General features: G+C 50.2%; 1 protein-coding gene across 1 annotated transcript in view; it reads left to right on the forward strand.

Moving 5' to 3' along the window:
- Window positions 1–561: 561 nt before the first annotated feature.
- Window positions 562–9,049, forward strand: part of STK38L (serine/threonine kinase 38 like) — a 114,154-nt gene continuing 105,666 nt past the window's right edge. The window contains exon 1 of the mRNA XM_019515712.1: window positions 562–655. The gene's annotated coding sequence lies outside the window, so the exon portion shown is untranslated. The remainder of the gene's footprint in view (window positions 656–9,049) is intronic.

Raw genomic sequence — 9,049 nt, forward strand, 5'->3', positions numbered from 1 at the left:
AGGGAGCCAGGAGACCGAGAATAGCGCTCTTCTGCCCGGGCCCTTGGGGCTGCTGTTGCCACCAGTCACCCACATTCAAACCCTTCTTGTCAGGCGCAACTCAGCCCAGGCAGTCCCAGGCTGCAGCGGGCGGCCCAGCCCTGGGCAGGGGTACAGGGCAGGGCAAGGCGGGCTGGAGGAGCGAGAAACCCAATCCCTGCACCGCGTTGGCCGGTACGATGGGGGATAAGTCTGGCGTGAGGGGGCGGCCCCAGGGCCACCGGCAGGTGTGCGTCATGAGAGCAGCCTCGCCCCGCCTGGGCCGCCCGCAGCCAATCAGCGGCTCGTGTCAAGCTCTCGCGAGAGCCGGGCGTAAACAGTCCGCCAGCCGCGCGCCACCCCTCCCTCCCTGTGCCCGGGCTGTGGACAGTGCGCGGGGAGGGGGTAGGCGGCAGCTACTGGCCGCGCGGGTGAAGTGGGTGTTCCCCCCTACTCCCTTCAGCTGCCGGGGAAGGGGTGTGGTGCTGCCGCCCGTGGCGGCTCGAAGCACCTGTCGCCCCCGCCCGCCTGCCCTTCCCCCTCCTCCGACGCGGGCTGCGGGCGGGCAGGTCCCTCCGCGAGCGGGCGCCGCGGGATCCGTGGACCAGGCGCTTCCTTCCCAAAAAGAGCCCTGAAGGTAACTCAGAGAGCCTCTCTTTTTCTTGGGGGAGCAGATCTCTCTGTCGGTCGGCTCCGCTTCTGCTGCTGGCATCTTCTCCGGGAGGGAGAGGCTGAAACGCACAGGGAAGCGGGCGGGTCGCTGGGGCTTCTCTGGATGGGCTGGAAATGGCTCGAATGGCAATGCAGGTGTCCGCTGGAGAGTCCTGTCCAGGCCCCCAGTACTGCAGCGCCCACCTGAGCAGGAAGCCCTCTTTGGCTGGCTTAGCCCAAGCCTGCCCTTAGTTAAAGTTCAAGACCCTTTTCTTGATGTGTTTGTTCCCATGGTTGGGGTAGTATTGAGATCAGGTGCTTTTGTTAATTGGCTTCTTGCTCATTAATAGAGGGTGTAATTTTGAACGGATCCGTGATGCGTGTTCTGCTGTATGTGGCTTTCTCCTGGTGTCTCATTGCAGTGTTGGCTGTAAACTGCATTGATGGGGGTAGAACCTATGCAGGAATGGGCCTGATGCCAGTGACTTAATGCTTTACACAAATTCACCAAAGTTTGGGGCTGGAAGGGACCTCATGAGATCATCAGGTCCAGCCCCCTGCTCTGGGGAGGAAAGATTGCTGGGGTCAAATAACCCCAGCAAGGAGTTGTGCATAGCTCGTGAAGCAGGTCTCTGAACAGACAGAAAACTTATAACTGGTTTTCTCTCTTCAGTCCATGGAACTGCAAGTAGTTAAACAGTGTCAGGTTTTGTTTTAATCAGTCACAAAAATTAAGTATTTTAGTGATGGTCTCTAAGCGACAATGAACTCTGGCCTGGATACTTGTGTTTGAGAAACTTTTATTGCACCCTGTGCAATTAAAATGATTTAGTTTTATTTTGTGCTACTTGTGGTCCTGATTTCCTGAAGTTATCTTGAATTAAGAAAAAATGGCTTTCTCTCATTCTGCAGCCTTGCCTCTTGTACTGCGCCTTGTTGTGTTGAGGGTTCACTTGAAGTATTTATTACTTGGTAGTTTAAAACAAAATCTCTAAAAACAAACTTTGAATAGCATTTCTGTTTCAGGAAAACATTAGTTGATATGGGAAACAAATACTTAGGGCAGAGGTGTGGTATTTTTTCTTTTGTGTCCTGATCCAGATGGAACTGAAGTTAGTGGAAAAAAGCTCCTGTTAATTTTCAATGGATGTTTGCGTTAGACTGCTGTGCTTCAAATGCAATACGAGTGTGCAGTTTAGACCCCAGTATCCACTGTGAGCCCTTAGCTAATGTCTGAAGACCTGATCTTGTGCTTTCTAGAGCTAGTGACTGCATGGTATGCGAGATAATAGAGTATATAACTTCTTGTGTGTGTGAAATTTGATCTGTTTGACTAATGGAATTTATCCAGCAGGGAAGATTTGGGTTTGGTTTAGGATTGTTTTGCTTTTATTTTTAACTGTCTGTAAGTTGTTGGGGTGTTTTTTGTTTTTTGGTCCATATTTGTCTTGATAATGGACGTGCTTTATTCTCTCAAATTTAGGGAGATCAAGTGTGACACTGTTTGACAAACTTCTGAAATTATTCCAACTATATACAGAATAAGCATGTAAATGACAATACAAAGACTTGTTTCTGACTCTGTTCAACCGCACAGGGAGCGAGCTGATGTATAGTGTTTGGTTTCAGCCCCTCAGAAAAGGCTCTGTCTATATATTAGAGTAATTGCAGTTGACATCAGCAGTTTTGTGTACAAGAGTGTATTTAAGTAGGGAATGAGGGAAGATCTTTTTAATGTACAGCCAGAATTGGAACAGAGTTGTCATCATCAGTAGTAATTTTATTACTGTAACACACAGAATTAGGGAGTTTGGTATGTAATTTAAAAAAGAAGCTTAAGTTTTCAAGATGATAGGGATGTACCTACTCAGTCCGTAGTACAACAATGACCTTAGATGAGCTAAAATAAGGGTGAGGCTAATCAAATCTCATGTTTCAGCATATAAGGTGAATATCAGGGAAGTATATTTTCTTAATAACCAGTGCTTGTTCATTTTGACAAGGTGAACTTTATTTGGGATAAGAGATTTTTTTGCCTTCCTGTGAAGGATTAGATGTTAGTCATAGCTACAGACAGGATACCAGATCAAGCTATCGCTGTAGCTTTTCAGAGTAACTTCTGGCATTCCTAGTGTGCCTACATCTGCATGAGGAAACAAAAGAACATTTTTCTCCCAGAATAACAGTAGGGGAAAAAAAGGGCAGAAAAATAAATAGTGAGCACTTACTTTCTCTCTTGTAAACATTTTGATAAATTTAGGAAACATAATTGGGGATTGCAGTATTTTATATTATATAAGAAATGTAGTAATTCCCTAAGGCTCATTTTGAGAGACTAATGTCCTAAATGAACTTAAAAAATAATAATTGTTGAAGGAATATCAGTCCTTATATTTTAACAGTCTGCTTGCATGTATTGAAGCTATGTGCTAACTTGACACTTAGTTTTCTAATTTCTCAGTAGATTTGATACCAGAAATTTGTCATAAATTTAGGATAGAATCTGCAGATGTATGCTTAGGTTCCTAATTCTAATGCAAATGATTAACACATGGAATGTAAATTTGAATAAAGCATATAATAATGAATGTGGATTTTTAAGGTAATGAATTCATTTTATAAAACTGCATTGTAAGGTTTTGTTCTGACCTTCAAAAAATCTGTTTGTTTTTATTTTGAGTTAATAGTAGAAGAGTTCAGTTGATAATGTGATCACACGTATTTAATCAGGTTTTAGGATGGCAAAAATGCTCTTTATTAAAGAGTTAGTACAGTATGAAATAATAGGTAGTATTGGAAAAGTGAGCCAGTATAGCTCAGTGAGTTCAGTATAATATGGACTAAAGTGGAGATACTTCAAGAAATTCCACAATTGGGCAGAACTGTATAAAAGAAAACTGCACCTTTCACTTTATCACAAATTGTTAGATCAGACTCTCTTATGTTCCTATGAGCCTATGATCTACAGTACGGGGAGGCAATGTTTTTTGGCTGGAGTGCCAAAAAAAAGCACAATGCCTACTTTGGAAGGTGTCAGGGTGCTGGCATGCCAGAAAAACAAAACGATGCCCTCCTTGTGCCCCTTGCCCTCTACCCAAAGCCCCATGCCCCCCAGCCCTGCTCATGCACCAGACCCCCCAGCCCTGCTGTCCCGTGCCCCCCACCCAAAGCCCCTGCCCCCAAGCCCTGCTTGTGCTCCTGTCCCCCAGCCCAGGCTCTGTGGCTATCAAGAGCTACCCAGAACCTGGGCCAGCTGCAAACAGCTACTGCCTCCCAGCCCTGGCCCCAGCTGCCTCACAGCCCCAGACCTAGCCCCAGGCTCCGGGGAGGCAGCAGATACCGGTGATGCTCCCCACTGTGCTGCCCTTACCATTGCTTCTGCAGAGCAGCATTGGAACCCGGCCACAGCGGCTACCTTCCCAGAGCCCAGGGCTGGGGCATGGAGGCAGCAGTTGTTTGCAGCCAGCCCAGGTTCTGGGCAGCTGCTGATAGCCATGGAGCCCGTGCTGCTTGTAGCAGGGCTTCCATCCTCCCAGCCACCTGGTGGGAGCAGCCCAGGCTCCATGGCTATCAGCAGCTACCTAGAGCCTGGGCTGGCTGCAGTTGGGAGGCTACAAACAGCTGCTGCCCTCCCACCCCAGCTGTCTCCTGGCCTTGGGCTCTGGGAAGGCAGCAGGTGCTGGCACAGTGTCTGTTGGGGCTGGGGCAGGGAGGCAGCAGCTGTATGTAGCCTCCAGGCTGCAGCCAGCCCTGGCTCTGGGGTAGCTGCTGCCAGCCATGGTTCTTGGGCTGCTCCCAGCAGGTCTTGCAGCCTCCCAGCCACCTGCTGGAAGCAGCGCGGGTTCCCTGCTGACAGCAGCTACCCAGAGCCAGGGCTGGCTGCAGCTGGGATACTGCAAACAGCTGCTGCCTCCCCGGCCCCAGTGCCTACCAAGGAAAATGGCCTCATGCTCGGCATGCATGCGGGGGGGTTACCAACCCCTGATCTACAGCGTGACAATGAAGATCCAGAACCTTTGCAAAGATGAATCCCAATATGCTGTGATAGATTTTCTTCTAAAGAAATAGCAAAAATACATTTTTTCCACATATGCCTTTTTGTCTGGTCAAAAAGTAGTATTTCTTTTAAAGACTTTTCTTGGTCATGTGTAATAAAGACACCAGCTTTCTATTCTCTGAGGCTGCTCTGTGTTATGTTGGTTTGTAAGCTGGTTTTATAGATGTATGCGTGTGCCCCCCCAGCTCAGCAGGTCAGTCAGTGGGGGAAGAAAAGGGGTGTGGACCAGATTAAGTCCCCTGTGGTGAGGACAGAGTTTGGCAGAGGCTTGTAAGGTGAGTGGGGCTCTGGCTGGCTGGGTGATGGGAGGATTGAGCCTGGGTGGCTTGTCCAGGGGCATGGTGGGGGGTGCTCCTGCTGCTGTGTGCACCCCAGTGGAGGCCCTGGAGGACACGTGCCCTCCCCCACCTGTGTGCAGCAGAGGTGGCTGCCACTGTGGGCTGGGCTTTGCTCCCTGAACCCCACTGTAGCTGGCCTGGGAGTGGCCCAACACTATGTGCATCAGCTTTGCATAGGTCAGGGGGGTGGGAATGTGCCTCCCTTCCCAAATGCAGGGCAGTGTGGGTGGCTGCAGCAGTTGTAAGCTAGGGAGCGGGGCAGAGGCAAGCCCTGCATAGCTGGGGCGGGTCATGGCATGCAGCCACGAGCAGCTTGTCAGGGGAGCATGGAGTGGGGGGCACTTGCCCCCGGATCTGTACATATGGCAGGCTGGGTCGGGGCAGCACTGCACTCTTCCCAGCAGGGGCATTCAGTCACGTTGCGCTCAGGCTAGGCCAGGGATGCACCCCACAGGCTGGATGTGGCCTGCCAGGCTATTTTATCCGGCCCACGGTGCCCCTAAAAAATTTTAAAACTTAATATTTAGCTGCCCCTGGCTGCCTGTCATACAACCCTTGATGGCTTGTCAAAACTCAGTAAGTGGCCCTCCACCCAAAATAATTGCCTGCCCCTGGGCTAGGCAGTGGTGGCAGTGCTGGGACCGGGGCCATGGGGGGGGGCGGGGAGGGGGGCTGCAGCTCAAAATTCACCATTGCCCCTCCCAGCCTCTACTCCCAGTGCTGCTGTTGCCTAGCCCGAGCATAACACGACCAACCCCCCCTGCTGGGAACAGCATGGCACTGCCCCAGCCTGCCCTGCTCTGCCCAATGTGCAGTTCCAGGAGCATGTGCCCCCCCTGCCCACACCCCTCAGATGAACCACTTGTGGCTCAGTCCCCTGCCACAAGTGCAGGGCTGTCTGTGCAGGGCTTGACCCTGCCCCACTCCCTATCTCACCACCACTGGGAGGGTGTGTGGTGGGCAGATTCATGTCCCAGTGGTGAGGGAGGGAGTGGGACTAAGGCTCAGGCTTTGATCTGCATTTTGGGTTCCTTTCAAATTCCAAAGGTGATCTCTGACATAATAAGGTTAGAGACCGCTGATCTAACTTAAACTACCCTTGCTGCAACTTGAGACCATTGTTCCTTGTTCTGTCATCTGTCACCATTGAAAACAGTGTAGCCCCATCCTCTTTTGAAACCCCCTTGAGGTAGCTGAAGGCTGCTATTAAATCCCCACTCAGTCTTCTCTTATGTGGCCGCACAATTTCCCTATCGTTTCTCTGAACTAAGGTTGTGAATCCACTCATCAGGTTGTTGTGTATGCCAACTGGGCATTCAAAGTTGGTGCTGGGGGAAGGCACAAACATGCCCCTCATCATTCTAGCAAGATGTTCCTCAGCAGTCAGGTAAGTGGGGGAAGGGGAAATCACACAACCTGAACTGAACTTTTCACAGTTAGAGAAGACAGGAAACATTGGCTTTCAACTGTGTCCCTCTTCCCCACCTTCCTTTCCAGGACTTTCTGGGAAGGTATCTAAGGGAGGAAGTTTTCCAGCCATACTAGCAAGGTAAAAGTGGGGGACCAGAAGTCAAAACAGCATTGGGGCCTTCCATATGACTGATACTGAAGATTAAATGTAGTCCTTCACAGAGGAATGTTTTGTTACAATAAGCCACTGTGAAACAGTCCCAGCCTGTCCCTCTCACTGGAGTTTTATAAGGAAAATACTGCAACTCAGCCAAATGTCAGTCTCATGATAAAAGTATTGTGCATTCCACCTGAAAAGGTCATTAATTTTAGCATGCTTTGCTGTATTATGTGGACTGCTTGTGTTAGCTCTTTGACTAAAATTATCCAACTGTGTGAGACAGTTGGTGTTTCTTGAGGTGAGCTACAGCTTTTGCTTTGTATTACTGGGAGTTTGGTAAAGCTGGGCAGGAAAAAAAATAATGTAGTCAGAGAAGTGGTTTTAACACTTTTTATGGTAGGAAAATAGAACACAAGAGCTGTGTGTGCATTCTGTATTTAAAAATGTAATTTCCTATGTGTCCAGAATCTTGAACTGTGAAGATTGGGGATTTTCATTTTCTAAAAATGCACTTCTATGCTGAATAGCTAGCAGTTGTACAGAACTGAAAGAGGTTGCTTTTTCTAAACACATGTAATAGCCAACTGTTGACACAAGTTCCCATTTAGTTGTGTTATGGGACTCCTGGTTTGCAGATATTTGTGTAGCAAATGCATGCTGTAGGAATTGTATACTGAGATTTTTTTTTCCTGGGCATGTCTTAGAAAGTGTTGTGTGCGCAGCAGTGAATTTTCATGGCTAAAAGAACGTAAGGGGAAAAGAAAGAGAAGGCCTTTTAGTCGCTAGTTTCACCAATCTGTAACATCCTGCATGTGCACCTCTGTTACTAGGCATTGTTTGCATTTAGCTGGCCAGCTGCAGAGGGAACATGTTCTGATTGAACAGCTGGCATGATGTTCTTTATTGCTGATGGGCTATATATAATTTCTTTAAATGAAAAGTTTTCTTGTGCCTGTAGAAAATTTATCTTGAATTATCCTTCCTGTTTGCTATTTAAACTAATTAATCTTTTTGGTTTTGAAATCTCTCACTGTACGGCTCTTAGTTTTCACTAAATCTGTAGGGGGGAAAAAACCTGTTTTAAAATAGGAAGGAAATACCTTGCATTCAGATCTACTAAAAGAAAGGAAAAGTAAACATTTTTTGTTTGGAATTAGTTTTAAATGCCATTCAAAGTAAATTCTCATGCATCTTTCCTGTCTTAGCTTGGCTGCATCCCACTAACTAGCAAGCTAATTGTGAATTTCTGATTACGGGTAAGTAGGGAAGTTTTTTAGTAAAATGAGACTTCCTCACTTAGAATTCTTCTGTCAAATCTTATGACACGGGAGGGTAATTATTTCGGGCAGGGGCCACTTACCAAGTTGTGGCAAGCTGTAGAGGGCCACATGGGTAGCCCCGCCCCTTGACAGGTGCCCTGTCCCCTGGTCGCCATCTTGGGACCAATGTCCCAGGGCCAGCACCAGTGGGGCCCAGAGTGGGGTACAGGCTGGTAGGGGTCTGTGGAGCTGGGCTAGGCTCCACCAGCAGGGAGAGGGGGGAGCTGGTCCGGCTCCATAGAGCCCCTGCCAGCCGGCACCCTGTACCCCTGCCGCCCTGCTCTGGGCTCTGCTGGTGCTGGCCCTGGGACACAGGCATGGGCCTTGCTCCCTCATCCGCTCACTCCCAGTGTCCCCCCAGCCCTGCGGTATAGGCAGGGGGCAGCGCACAGCCCCGACCCCCTGCTAGCCAGCAGGGAAGGAGCTGGTGCGGAGCGTGAAGAAAAGCTGCCCCTCGCCCGTCCTGTGGCCTGTGCTCCCTGCAGCAGCCACTTGCAGCCTGCGCAGGGCTGTCCTGAGCAGGCACAGGCAGCCCCACATGGGCTGTGAGTAGCTGCAGCGTGGGGTGCTGACCACAGGGTGGGTGAGGGGCTGCTTTTCCCCTGTGCTCAGCACAAGCTTGTAACTCGCCCCATTGCCAGCCTGGGCCCCATGCTGGCTCCAGGCTCACCTGTCGGGGCTGCACCATGGCAGCAGCATCTGCAGTGCTCCCCCCACCCCCATTTGCTGCATTGGGCAGTGTTGGCTGCTGCTGCCTGCCCAGAGCTCACGTGCTGGGCAGCAGCAGTGAACGCTGCCCGGTGCAGCCAGCGGGGGGGGGGCTGCAACTACTGCTGTCGCGGCATAGCCCCAAAGGAGAGCCCGGAGCCGGCATGGGGCCCAGGCTGGCAGCGGGGGTGGGTTACAATTGGTGCTGAGCACAGGGGGGAAAAGTGGACCCTCACCTGCCCCGTGGCTGGCACCCTGCCCTGCAGCTGCTTGCAGTCTGCATGGGGCTGCCTGGTAAGAACCCCCCCCCCCAACACCCCCCCCCAAGCACTCACTAGCAGTTCCAGTTGCCATCGGGAGTTACTTGTCCCCCCTCTCCCCCCCCCCC

The sequence above is a fragment of the Gavialis gangeticus genome, unplaced genomic scaffold, assembly GCF_001723915.1.
Source record: "Gavialis gangeticus isolate Ggan-Ray unplaced genomic scaffold, GavGan_comp1, whole genome shotgun sequence".
Taxonomy (NCBI): domain Eukaryota; kingdom Metazoa; phylum Chordata; order Crocodylia; family Gavialidae; genus Gavialis; species Gavialis gangeticus.